This window comes from Aotus nancymaae, unplaced genomic scaffold (genome assembly GCF_030222135.1).
Source record: "Aotus nancymaae isolate 86718 unplaced genomic scaffold, 86718_ANA_hifiasm-v0.15.2.pri h1tg000057l, whole genome shotgun sequence".
Classification (NCBI taxonomy): domain Eukaryota; kingdom Metazoa; phylum Chordata; class Mammalia; order Primates; family Aotidae; genus Aotus; species Aotus nancymaae.
The window spans coordinates 29,524,282-29,539,326 of record NW_026988471.1 but is presented as its reverse complement, the minus strand read 5'-3'; the positions used below and the strand labels follow the sequence as shown (position 1 = coordinate 29,539,326).

Genomic DNA, 15,045 nt, shown 5'->3' with positions numbered 1-15,045 from the left:
CATAACATGTCCCTGCCTGGTATTCATTACACAATAGTGTAATACTGAGAAACATCTGACTTTAAGCATAAGGAAAATATTTTCTGTAAGACTGTTTATAAGAAATAAATGGGGAAAGGCCACATTTTTTAAAAATGACATATATAATAAATACAACAGCTAATTCATTTTGCCCCCAGGTCTTACGATGTTGCCTTTCTCTTTAAAAGTATCTGCACAAATACGAATACTTAGCCACAAGATAAATAACAACTGAAGGCACTGGAGTCAAATTATCTATTAAAGTTACCAACTATGAGATACAGTGGTTTCATCTTGCATATCTTTTCCATTATTATTGCAAAGTGCCATTTCGAAGTTGGTTCAAAACTATTATATGATTTATTTCATTTGTGCTTTTCCACCAAATACAAAGCTGATTAAAAACCCTAAAGCTCCCTCCAAATTCTATACTGCTTTCTACTGAAGTTGCCCTATTATAAAAGCATATCTTTTAGATAATTCTAGAATGCAATTAATCAATTTAAGCAAAGGAATTTCTCAATTTTCAGCAGACCTGAGGATACTAAAAGTACTAGAGGTGAAATAGACTTCCTAGCTCACATGTGGGATATCTAGCAGCCTAACGCAATGTAAATTTGCTTAGGTATTAGAAATAGTACACATCAACAGGATATCCAATTTAGGTAAACAACTGCAGTAATGTCAGTAAGTGATTGATTAGATAACCCTAAAGCTCAGAGCCATTTCTCCGGGCCAAAGAAACTGTCAACTTCACACAGCTCAGGGCTTGAGCTCTATTCAGAAGTCAGCTAACACATTCAAAACAAAAGCTTCATTTAAGTTATTTAGATTTCAATGCCATCCTAAAAAATTAGTTCTCAATGTAATTCCAGAAAGAAGGGTAATCCTGGTAAACTGCCTGGCAGATGATTTAACTGAATTGAACTTTCTTTTATTCCCAATGGAGGAAAGTGAGACTAAGCTCTGATTTTTTATCTTGCCCAAATTTCTTTCTAAGGGATCTAGGGAGTCATGCCCTACAAACCATAAATTCTCATCAGATGAGTTTTGTTTAACCCTGTATATTGTGACTTCCCAGTCTTACTCAGGCATAAGGGAAAAAATCAAAAAGTTTTACTCCAAAATATATTACCTTGCCATACTTTGAAATTGCCCTGCAAAGTCTCTTGTGGGAAAAATACATATTCTATAGAGAATCCCCTTTCCCCTTGTTTTCCTGTCTTTCTTTCCAGATCCAGGAGATAATCAACTAAAGCCAGGCACCCTTTTAGGTCTGGTAAGAAACATTTTTACAACCTGCTCTCTCTCGGAAGGCTGCTATCTGAGAGATTCTTCTGCACAATAAAACTTGGTTTCTGCAATCCTTTACCTTAACCTAAACAATTCTTCCCATTAATCCCAGGTCTTCACATAAACTCAACCAACTGTAAACCAGTAAATGTTTAAATTTACCTATAGCCTAGAAGCCACTGCTTTAAGTTGTCCAGTCTTTCTGAATCAAACCAATGTATTCCTTAAATGTATTTGATTGATGTCCCAGCCTCCCTAAAATACATAAAACCAAGCTGTGCCACGACCATTTTGGGTACATGTTCTCAGGACTTCTTGAGGGCTATGTCATGGGCCATTGTCACTCATATTTGACTAAGAATAAATCTCTTCAAATATTTTACAGAGTTTGACTCTTTTCGTCAACAAAAGTATATCCCTACTACTCACCACCACCCCGACCATGCATCAAAACTCATCTCGGCCAAGCAACACTGGCAACCAAAACTACAAAATCAACAATTACCAAAACTTATGTTTCAAATACTAGTAGAATTGCTAAAATGAAATAATTTGTTATATATCTAAAAATAAGCAGAGATGTATGTGTGTCTTCCAGGCAACAGAACTAAAATACGTTTAAAATATTCTACTTTATTTGATGGTTTTCATAAAAATTTTCATGCATGACAAGCATTTAATTAAAATTTACTGGATGAATAAATCAAACAATAGATACATTTCTTATGGCTTGCTGAAATGGGGGAAAGCAAGTTACATCAGGATACTTTTGGCTATAAATAACAGAATACCAATCTAAAAGTCATATAAACAATTTGGGTTTATGCTTCTCACATAAAATAAAGTCTGGCCCCAATGCTGGTTCAGGAGCCAGGATCTCCCATTCTAGTCTGCCATTCTTGTGATGTCTGAGAACCTCCCCCTCTTAGAGGGAATGCTTGCAGAAGTTCCAAGCCTCATGTGCTCACACAATTCTGTCCACAAGAAAAGAAAAGGAGAGGCACAGGCCCTTCATCGACTTCTTTCATCTTATTAAGGAGGACTATCTTTCCCAGAGACTCCAACATTCTCTCCCATAAGCCCCTTTGGTTCGACTGGCTCAAACAACCATCCCTGTTGACATGAGGCTGAAAAAGCAAGTATCAGGTATTTTCATTCTCTGTCTAGGATGTGTGCATCACAATGGTTCACTGTTAAGATTAGTAAAATACTAATTCTGGCCTTTAGTTGTTAAGTAATATATGGAATAACACGGGAAGAAGGCTGCTGTGAAGCTTTACGTGATTAGTTAATAGGATACCATAAAGTAAACAATGCAATGAAGAAGGCCAGAGCGCCAGAAAGTTTGCTGTGACAGTAATAGCTATAGCATAATTAATAAGTAGCCAGGAATCCTTGACTAGAAGCCCCCTTTGAAGAAAGAATCACAGATGGAGCTTCAAACACACTAGCTGTGGAGATTCATTCCAGGAAGGCTCGAGCTATTGTTACTTTTGGGTAAAGGCACCTTTACCTAATGCAGGTAACAAAACTGATGCCTATGATTGCACTAAAGAAATCGGCAGGAGTGGAGTGTTACTGAGTCCTGTGGGAAGTTTTCTAGTTTGGGCATGTACAACTGGCATGTGCATTTCCTGGCACAAAATCACCAATAAGATAAATCTATTCATCTTATTCTTCTGGTTATGAGCAGGAGGGCAGCATTAAATTGTGTTGAATTAAAAAACGAACTCACCAAAGTGTATAGAGTCAAAAATATTCATGACTTTCTTCTAATTTTAGTGAATGTCCGTTTTAAGTAGGAGGAAGCTGGGTAAGAAAGAGGGAGTTTTCCTTGTCACAGGAGGTAAAGTTAGGCATTATAAATTTTAAATGCATCCAACAGAAAGACATCTATTCTTTGTGTTTAACATGTGATAGTAAATAAAATTAAGGTGACTTCAATACATTTAGTAATTCTTAAAACTGTGTCAGCAATGGCATATTTACACAAATTTATAGTGATATTTCTATATACATCAATAAACTACAGATCAAACTGAAAATCTGACCACATAAAATGTATCTTTCCAATCCACATATCCCTGTATTGACTCACTTTGATGTTAGCAGCATCATGCATTATAATCATGTTCCTATAGTATACTAAAAAGGTAAACAACACATTGTAACTGAGTTACTTTTATTCATGGTCTTTAAAAAGAAAAATACATATGTAAAAATACCAATTGCATGTAAAAATTCTAGTCATTTCTTCAGATTTGACTAAAAAAATTATTTAATATTTTGGCAGTTTATATTCTAGGAGGCTGAACTATACAGTTTGCACTATCCTGTGAAAGCAGACCACTACAGGAACTTCTACATATCCAGTAAGTCTTCGTATGTCTTGAAAAACTGAGAAGGGATGAAAGCATTCATCAGAGACCATGCTGTCTGTATAATCTAGATATACCACAATGTGTGACTTTCCTAGTTTTCACCACGATACTTCTGTACAGAATGTAATGTTTTAGAATTCCAGAATTATACAACAATTTAATTTGAAATCATGAGGTCATATCAGGAAAATTTCTGGCTTAATCCATGACTTAGCCAGGATTTAATCACTATCTCTTTAATATTACTCTCCTTTTCAAGCTTTCTAAAAGACTCAAACTCTTTTCTCACTCTAGAGTGATTCATGATCCAGAGAAACCAAGAAGCCATGAGCTGGGTACATACAATTGTCACATGCATTTCCTGGCAAAGAATCACTAGGCAAATGGACTTTTTATGACAGTTTTAAGTTTAATATTTCATTTCACTAGTTATTAAGTGGTCATAAAATTGGCTAAAAGTAAAAATCTACATATGCACTACCATCAGAGATAGTTGAACTCTACATTTTTCTTAAAATCTATTCTGTATATATCTTAGTAAATTCTAAACAGTTTAGTTAATTTAACAAAACTCTTTATAACTTGACCTGAAATCTAAATACTCATAATGATTTATTTCCTACACTGTTACATAAGTCTGTTGCTCTTACACTTTAAGAAAAGAACTTTCTAATTCTAAATTCTCATCCATTTCTCAACCTGGCATTACAGATACAGTGTTTTCCTTTAGTCATTTGTACATGAATTAAATAGACCAGATAATTATATTCTAAACATCTGGTAAGCAAACACTTATTTGAAAAAAGAAATGTGACTAGCAATCTTAAATACTCCCTAAAATTACACCAAATTGTCAACAAACTAAAACTGGTATAGTCTGAAACAGTATATAGTTGACCATTACAATGCATCTATTCTTTTCTCTATCATTTCTCCAACTTTAATTCCCTCTTTAACTCATTTGCAAGCATGCTGTTTTGTTTGCTGCTTACACTCATGCCTTGTTTACTCTGTATTTCTTTGCTTTCGAGGTTCTAACATCTTTTTTCTCCAATCCAAAATCCGTTCCTGTTAGTAGTTTGCATTTTCATGAAATTCTATCAAGCTTACAAATAGTTAAGAGCCTACAATGTGTAAGATACTCTATAAGTAGCTTGTAACTCAGGAAGGAAAAGAAAACAAACAAATGTAAAAGTTAAGAATGAAATATTTAAATAGGAGCTCAAGATGAATTTTCCTCTTGTATTACAGAAGGACAGGCTTGCAATAATAAAAATGACTACACCAGTACAGAGTAGGAGAAATAAGCACTTGGTGGTCAAGGAAAGAGATAATGGACCCTAAGTCTAATATGGATTTCTGTAAGTAAGGGGTAGGAGGGTGTTATCCACCTTCATAAACCAATATCCACAGTGGGCCTCAGGATAAACAAGAATAATCCCTTAAGCACAGGACACACATCAGGTATTCAAAGCTGACAGAAGTAACACACAGAGGGTAAGTTGAGAAGGACTCTAGCCCTACTGGGTATTTAAGGGTGGGTATGAAGGAAGAGAATGATGATCCAAAGGACCAAGGGATCAGGATCTCAGCTGCAACCTGGAAGCTACTAATAGCATAATCGGAAACAGAATATTTTTATATTTTGAGAAAAACTAGGATTTGGTAACTAATTGAAGAAAGAATGAGTCACAGACGATTCCTGTATTGCATAGAAACTAAGTAATCTCTAAATTCTATACCAACTCTAAAATCATATGCTTTGGGAATCATTTTCTTAATAGTTAAAAAGAAAAAAAGTCCTTAAGCAATTTCCATTTTCTAGCATAATGGAGTTAAGACCCTATTGGTCAAATCATCCCTGTAGAAAACAATTAAAAATCTGGACATAAGATAAAGGTAATCATCAGAAGGTAGTACGGAGGGAGTAGAAGCAGAGAGACTGGTGCAAGCTCATGCTCACTTGCAGGAAGAGAGATGGAAAACTCTAAAAAGTATGTTCCCTTCTCCGAAACTTTCAGCCTCGTGCTAAAGGCAGTCTACAGAAAAACATGTGGCCAAAACACACAACTACAGCAGTGCTAAAAGAAAATGTATAGTCCTAAACACCTGTGTTTAAAAAGAAAAATGATCTTAGATCAATGACTTAAGCTTCTATGTTAAAAAACTAAAAACTAAAAAAAAAGCAAATTAAGCCCAAAGAACATAAAAGTTAGGAAATAATAAAGATAAGAAATAAGTAAAACTAAAAACACAGATTGATGAAGGGAGGGGAAGAAATCAATGAAACCAAAAGCTGATTCTTTTAGGAGGAGAGGCGCAAATCAATAAAACTGACAAAACTCCAGCCAGATGGAACAAGAAAAGGGAGAAATAAAAGAAGGAATGTTAACTACAGACTCTTTAAGCATTAAAAGATTAACAAAATACTATGAACCACTTGATGCCTTAGTTCGACACTTTAGTTTGACAACTTCGATAACACAATTTTTATTGAGGCAGGAGAATTGCTTGAACCCAGGAGGCAGAGACTGCAGTGAGCCAAGATCACGCCACTGCACTACAGCCTGGGTGACAGTGAGAGGCTGCATCTCAAAAAAAAAAAAAAAAGGAAACAGAAGAACTAAAGAATTCTATATCAACTCAAAAAATTGAGTTTCTAATTAAAAACATACCTACTAAAGAAAACTCCATGCTTAGACGGCTTCACTGGTGAATTCCTTTCATAATTTAATGAGGAAATAACATCAGTCCTACACAAACTCTTAAAAGAAAACATGTAAGGAGAGAACACTGACCATCTCATTTTAAGAAGCCACAAATAGATAAATATCTCTCAAAAAAAAATCCCTAATAAATATATATATAAAAACTCTTGAAAGCTATTAGCATATTGAAACCAACAATATATAAAAAAGGTTAAGTGGAGATAATCCTATAAATGTAAGGTTAGTTTACCATTAGAGATTAACCAATGCAATTTAACATGTTAATAGAATAAGGGAGAAAATTCATATTATCATTTTAATAGGTATAGCAAAACCATTAAAACCAAATTAGACACCATTTTATGATAAAAGTCACAGCAAATCAGGAATAGAAGGGGAACTCCTCAACCTAATTAAAAGCATATATGAAAAATCTACAGTTAGCATCACACTCTACAGTGAAAGGCTCAAGGCTTTCTATCTTAAGATCAGGAACACAGCAAGAATGTCTCCTCTCAGCACTTCTACTTAACATTATACTAAAAAAATAGCCACTGCAATAAGACAAAAGAAAAGAAGGCATATAAATTGAAAGTTAAAATTATATTTACATGCAAGCAATTTGATTATGTATGTAGAAACCCTAAGGAACCCACAAAGCATGTAGAATAGTTGAATTCAGAAAAGTTGCAAGATACAAAAATCAACTACATTTCTATAAACTGGCAGCAAACAATTGGAAAGTAAAATTTAAAACAACTCCAAAATAGCATCAATCAAAAATACTTAGAAACAAATCAAATGCAAGCTGTGAAAGACATTTATATGAAAAACTACAAGTACTACAAATGGAAATTAGATTGAATGCAATCACAATGAAAATCTTAACAGGACTTTTTGAAAAAATTAGCAAGCTTATTTTAAAATTTTAATGGAGAGGAAAAATACTTAAATAGTTGAAAAAATTTTAAAAGAACAGTTGATTTCAATTCTTGCTATAAAATTACAGTATAGTGACAATGTGATATTGATGAAATAACACTTACCGGACAACTAATTTTCAAAAAAGGTGTTAAGTTAGTTTAGTGGATAGTGGGTAGACTTTTCAATAACAGCTGCTAAAAAACTGGAAAGCGGTATAGGAAAAAAAGTAAACCTTGACCCTGCCTGCCTCATAATAAAAACTGAATCAAAATGGGTCACACATAAAGTTAAGAAGATCATTAAACTTCTGGGAGGGGAAAATATTTGTGACACAAGGTTAGACAAAGAAAGAACAAACAATAAGAAATGGATTAAAAACACCTCTTGAAAATAAAGTTTGCTCTTTGAAAGACAGGTTTAAAAAAAGTAGAGGCCAGGTGGTGGCTCATGCTTGTAATCTCAGCACTTTGGGAGGCCGAGGCGGGCGGACCATGAGGTCAAGAGATGGAGACCATCCTGGCCAACACGGTGAAACCCCGTCTCTACTAAAAACACAAAAAAATTAGCTGCGCGTGGTGGAGCATGCCTGTAGTCCCAGCTACTCCGGAGGCTGAGGCAGGAGAATTGTTTGAACCCAGGAAGCGGAAGTTGCAGTAAGCTGAGGTCGCACCACTGCACTCCAGCTTGGTGCCTGGTGACAGAGTGAGACTCTGTCTCAAAAAAAAAAAAAAAAAAAGCAGAAAGGCAAGCCATAGTCTGGGGTTTAAAAAAAAAAAAAAAACTGCAAAAATCATATCTATAAAGAGCCTATATCCAGAATTTTTGAAGAACTCTTATAGAGCAATAGTTAGAGAAGAAACAACCCATAAATAAAGGAGAAAAGATATGACTAGAAACATCACAAAACAAGCTATATGAATGGTCAATGAGCACATAAAAAGAGGTTCAAAATCCCTAGTCTTAAGAGAAATGAAAATTAAAATCACAGTAAGTTACCACAACAAAGCCACAAAAATAGCTGAAGTCAGAAAGACTAAAAATACTGAATGCTGACGAGGATATGGGACACCTGGAACTCTCTCTTACATTATTGGTAAAAATGTAAAAGGAGAAAAACTGTATGGAAGTTATAAAATTGAATACACATTACCCATATTATCCAAGGGTTTGGGTGCAAAAGGGTACAAGGATACAACCTGACTGTTGTGAGTTACATAATGGTATGCAATTTAAAACAGGTTAATTTTATTGAATGTAAGTAATACATTAAAAATAATATAAAGGTATGGTATATAAAACAGCATGGTACGCATGTATAATTAGATCAACAGAAGAGAACAAAAAGTCTGGAAATAGATCCTACAGCAAATGAAAATTCAGAATAAAATAAAACCTGATAAAATGTGACATTTCAAACTAGTCAAGAAAAGATTATTCAGAAAAGAGACTGGGCTGAGTAGCTATCTGGGGGGATAAACAAGAAGTCCCTTTCTCCTAGCATTTTTTGTTTTTTGGTTTTTTTTTGCTTTTTGAAGAGAGTGTCTCACTCTGTCACCCAGGCTGGAGTGCAGTGGTACAATCATAGCTCAATGCAGCCTTAAACTCCTGGGCTCAAGTGATCCTCCTACCTAGGCCAACCAAAAAGCTATAATTACTATGCCCAGCTCTCCTAGCTTAGACCACAATAAGCATGACAAATGAAACCATAAAAGCATGATGGAAAAGCTAAGTTGACTGTAAAATCCAGATGACATAAAAGATTAATTAGTTTGACTGCATAAAAACAGTATTTCCACTAGAAAAAAAAACTTAAGAAAAAGGACAAAAGACAGAGAAAATATAAGCAACTCACCAAAGACAAAATGTTAATATTTCTACTAAGCATTTGTATAACCCAACAGGATAAAGACTAACATTCCAACAGAAAAATGTCTAGCTTCATCATCTTTAAGAAAACTAAATATAAACCTACACTGAAATATCTTTTTTATCTAACTATAAGTTTGACAAAGACCCAGGTATTTCATAGCACCATGTTGTTGAGAGTATAATGAAACAGCATATATATTGTCGTCTAAAACAGAAACTGATTTAATTCCTATAGATGGATATGGACAGTTATCTCCCATACGATGATCCAGGTTTCAATTCTTACTGATAAATTCAGTTTTATGTGAAATACTGCATAGACAAAGAAAATCACTGCAACATTATTAGTAAGTGCTGAAGACTGCAAAAATTTAAACAGTGGATGGGTTAAAAATATCATGTATCCTTAAATACTAAAAATAACGCAGCAGTGGATACACTGACAGAGAATAATTTCCAACATATATTGCTAAATATTTTTTAAAAAATAAAATATGAAGAACAGTGTATATATTTTGTTACACCCATTTCTATTAAAAAAAATTGAGTGTAACAAAATAATCTGCTTGTATATGCATGGTTTATCTCTGAAGACAATTGGTAACAACTTTTTTGAGGAAATTGAGTGACTACAGAGCCAACACGGGAAAAAAATTTATTTTCTGTATACAACTCTTTGTAGCTTTGAATTTTTTATAATGTACCTGTTAATTATAATACATAAAAGTTAAGTAATTGAACATTTTATTTAATATTAAATATTTTTTATGCCTTGACTGTAGAACTAAACAGACCTGGTTTCATAATTTATTGCCACCCCACAGTTCTATGTGTAAGAAGGCAAATTACTTAACATTCTTAAACTCCATTTTCTTTAAGTGGATTATGTTATGATATGCAGTTGTGACCTTTAAATAAGTTAAAGGGAGATTCTTTTACTACTAGAGATTCTTTTACCTTTTCCTTCTCCTGAAATTATAACCAAATTGAATGACTCAAATTTTTTTTTGACATCTAATTTAAGATGGACCATGATTAAGGAGTACAAACCATTTATCTAAAAAAGATTCCTTAAAATGATTAGTGGACAGTTTACTTTAGCATGCTCCATACATGGTAATCTAAGGTTTTTGTTTACATAGTCTTATAATACATGCTCTCAAATAAACTGAATGTAGACCAGCTAAGCCTGTTAAGCAGTATGTCTGACATTAAAAGAGAACATTTAATGGTGTCTAGATCCTGACTAAACATGCTTGGCTCTAAAGTTTTATTTTTAAAAAAATTAGCCAGGCATCATTGTGCAAGCTTGTATTAATAGTTTTAGTTACTCAGGAGGGTGAGGTGGAAGGACCACTTGAGCCCAGCAGTTTAAGATTACAGTGAGCCATGATCATGCTACTGTACTCTAGCATATGTAAGAATGAGACCCTGTGTCTCAAAAAAAAAGTCGGGGGAGGATGGTAGAATTCAGTAGTGAAGGCATCTGGTCCTGGGCTTTTCTTGGCTGGGAGATTTTTTAAATTATTAATTTAATCTCATTACTTGTTATTGGTCTGTTTGGGTTTTCTATTTTTCCCTATTTCAATCTTGATAGTTATATGTTCAGGAATTTATCAATTTCTGCTATGTTTTCGAATTGGCTGGCATATAGTAATTCATAATATCCTCTAACGGTCCTTTGTATTTCTGTGGTATCAGTTGTAATATCTCATATTACACTTCTAATTTTTTATTTACTAATTTGTTTTTTGAGATGGAGTCCGGCTCTGTCACCCAGGCTGCAGTGCAGTGGCGCAATCTCGGCTCACTGCAACCTCCACCTCCTGGGTTCAAGCAGTCCTCCTGCCTCAGCCTCCCAAGGAGCTGGGATTACAGGTGCCCGCCACCAGGCCTGGCTAATTTTTGTATTTTAGTAGAGATGGGGTTTCACCATGTTGGCCAGGCTGGTCTAGGACTCCTGACCTCAGGTGATCTGCCTGTCTCGGCCTCCCAAAGTGCTGGGATTACAGGCATGAGCTACCACACCTGACCAATTTTTTTTTTCCATCTTCTCTCTTTGTTAGTCTAGCTAATGGTTTACCAGTTTTATTATTTATCTTTCCAAAAAAATCAACATTCCATTTCATTGGCCTTCTGTATTTTTTAGTCTCTATTTTGTTTAGTTTTGCTCTGATCTTTCTTATATCTTTCCTTATAACTAATTTTCAGCTTGGTTTGCTCTTGCTCTCCTAGTTCATAGAGGTGAATTAGGTTATTTATTTGAAATCTTTTTACCTTTTTGATGTAGGCATTTATTGCTATATGCTGCACTCTTACTACTGCTTTTACTGTATCCTACACATTTTGGTATGTTATGTTTCTATTTTCATTTGCTTCAAAAAATTTTTTATTTCCTTCTTAATTTCTTGATTGACCCATTGGTCATTCAGAAGCACGTTTAATTTCCAAATATTGGTACAGTTTCCAAATGTCCTCTTGTTATTAATTTCTAACTTTATTAGATTGTGGTCTGACAGGATATTTAACATAATTTCAAATTTTTTAAATTTGCTGAGACTTATTTTGTGGCCTAACACATTATCTGTCCTGGAGAATATTCCATGAACTTATGAAAATAATGTATATTCTGTGGCTGTTAAATAAAATGTTATTTAAAGATCCATTAAGTCCACTTGGTCTATAGTGCAGTTTAAATCTAGTATGTCTTGGTTGATTTTCAGCCTAGATCACCTACATGTTGCTGAGAGTGAGGTGTTTAAGTCCCCAACTATTACTATATTGGGGTCTGACTCTCCCTTTAGATCTAACAGTATTTGCTTTATATATACCTTGGTGCTCTGATGTTTGGTGTTTATATATTTATAACTGTTATATCATCTTGCTGAATTGATCCCTTTATCATTATATATTAATAGTTGCCTTCTCAGTCACTTTTTATGTTGTGGGTCTTTTTTTTTTTCTTGAAATCTATTTTATCTGATGCACTATACCCACTTGTGCTCATGTGTGGTTTCCATGTGCATGAAATTTCTCTATTCCTTCATTTTAAGTCTATGTGTATCTTCACAGGTGAAGTCAATTTCTTATAAGCTGAATATAGTTGGGTCCTGTTTTGTCTTTTTTTTTTTAAATTCATTCAGCCAGTCTATATTTTTTAATTGAAGAATTTAAACACTTCACATTCAAGGTTGTTATAGGTGAGGACTTATCCCCACTACTTTTAAACTGATTTCTGGTTATTTTGTATATCCTTTGTACCTTTCTTCCTTATTGTTTATGCAATTTGGTGATTTTCTGTAGTGTTAGAGTTCCTTCTCTTTTTCATCTATATATATGTTCTACCAGTGTGTTTTATCTGCATGTTTTCATGACAGTTAGATACGTTTTTTTTTTGTTCTAGATGCAGAAGTAATTAATCATTTCTTTTAGGGCCAGTCTAGTGATGATGAATTCTCATTTTTGCTTATCTGGGAAAGACTATTTCTTCTTCATTTCTAAAGAATACCATTCCCAGTTATAGTATCCTTGGCTGGCAGTTTTTATTTCAGCATGTTGAATATATCATCCCATTCTCTCTTGGCCTGTAAAGTTTCTGCTAAGAAATCTGCCATTAGTCTGATGGGGATTCCCTTTTATGTGACTTTGAACCTTTCTCTAGATGTTTATAGAATTCTCTCTTTGACTTTTGAAAGTTTGACCATAAAGTGCCTTGGAGAAGGCCTTTTCAGGTTAAACTCATCTGAATGAAGATCATTGGGCTTCCTGTATCTGGATGTCCGTATCACTCCCAAGACTTGGAAAGTTTTCAGCTATTATTTCATTAAGTAGGTTACAATGCCTTTTTTTAACCTCTTCTTCTCCAATTCCCATAAAGCAAAAATTGATCACTTAATGGTGTTCCATATGTTCTACATGTAAGCTTTCTTCATTCTTTCTTTTGATCTCACTGGGTTATCTGAAAACACAAGTTTTCAGGTTCAGAAATTCTTTCTTCTGCTTGATCTAGTTTATTGTTGAAGCTCTTGATTTTATTTCATTTACTGAATTTTTCAGTTTCAAGATTCCTGTTTGGTTCTTTTTTACACTATCTACCATTTTCCTGAATTTCTCATTCAGATCATGATTTCCTGATTGTGTTTGAATCCTTTATCTGTGTTCTTTTGTATTTTGCTGAGTGTCTTTAAGATCTTTATTTTGAATTCCTTTTCAGGTATTTGATAGGTTTCCTTTATTCTGGGGTCCATTAACTGAAGAATTCTTCTGTTCCTTTGGCAGTATCAAGTTTCCTTGCTTTTTCACATTTCCTGTGTCCCTACATTGGTATCTGTGCATACGATGGAACAGTCACTTTTTCCAATTGTATGATATAGCTTCTATAGGGAAAGACTTTTTCCTGTAGGTATGTCATATAGTGTCAGTTGGGTAGCGTGCTTTGACTTTGGTTCCATGTAAGAACAGTAATATAGACTCCATATGATTTCTTCAGCTTTCATCAACATCAGTGGTGTCTGTGAGTGCCTCACTAGCCTAGGCTGCAGCGGTTTGTGGATTCTGTAGTGTGGCTTTACAGGAGGCAGGGACACTGGGAAGGCAAGTCTTTTGGACCTGGTGGGTGAACACATGCATGCACACAATGCCACCAGAAGGGACAGAGTTGCTAGCAAGCCCCAGGTGCATATCATTCTACTCTTAATCTTCTTCTCTCCACTTTTAGTATTCTTCAATTCATGAAGATGGGAGGGAAGAAGAAAATGTTTTGAAATTTACTTCTCTTCATAAATCAATTGAAAGTTTATGGCATTTTTTGTCTTCTCATACTACACAGACGGGTGATACATGGTTTTCTTTCCTCTCCTTGATTTCATAATTTTTGAAAAATAAAGGTGGCAAAAAATACACAGTTGCGACTGTCCTACAAAAACCTTTGTAAGCAGACTTTTAATTATGGATTCAATCTCTATTAGACACACAAAAGAGACTGAATGCAGCTTTTTCATTTTCTGTTAATGTCAGATTTTGTCAGTTCCATTTTTCTGTATTTTTAAAATCTCATATACTTTTAAAGTCACTGGCATAATGTTATTCTTAATATCCTGTTAGTATATTTCATGTAGAATCAATCTTGTTATTGGTAATATGTGCCTTTTTTATTTATCAGTCCTCTGGCAATTTTTTAAATACTGAGATCTATGACACATCTTCAATCTGTGACGTCTGTGCTCCCTCCCTTAGAATCTTTGAGGATGGTAACTGCTTCTACCAATAACATATGGTAGGAGTGATGCTATTTGAATTCTAAGGCTAGGTCATAAAATACCTTGTAGCTTCTTGCTAGTTCTCAAGTGAGAGTGTTCTCTAGGAAAAGCCAGCTGCCATATAAGAAATCTGACTGACCTGAGACCACTATATTGGAAAAGTGGCAAAAAGAAAGATAAAACTGTAAGTACAAAAGCAATTAAAACACAAACAGTAAATCAACCACAAACACCCTTACTAGTCTACCCTTACTGGCCTATCACGTGAGGGCCTGACCTATGCCCTCACAAATCACAAACCATATCTAATAGACACAGGGTTTAAGAGGGTAAATAGTTTAAATAAGTAAGAAATGTTACCTAGGTAAACCACAGAAGTATAAATGTAATTAATGAGGCTATCAGGAGTATACAGTGGGTACTTCATATACCCATGTGAATAACTGGTTTGAATATATTTATAATCTGTACCCCTCCCTCATTTAACATTAAGTAGCAAGTTGAGAAAGGAGGCCATTTATTTTTAACATGCAATGCTGAAATATCGCTACTTCTCCAACACACAATGAATATGTTGTATTCCTAGCCATT

The 15,045-nt window shown here is 34.4% G+C and overlaps 1 protein-coding gene across 5 annotated transcripts in view; it reads right to left on the bottom strand.

Moving 5' to 3' along the window:
• The window catches only part of LCLAT1 (lysocardiolipin acyltransferase 1), a 201,072-nt gene that overhangs the window by 105,771 nt on the left and 80,256 nt on the right, over window positions 1–15,045 (bottom strand). The window lies entirely within an intron of this gene.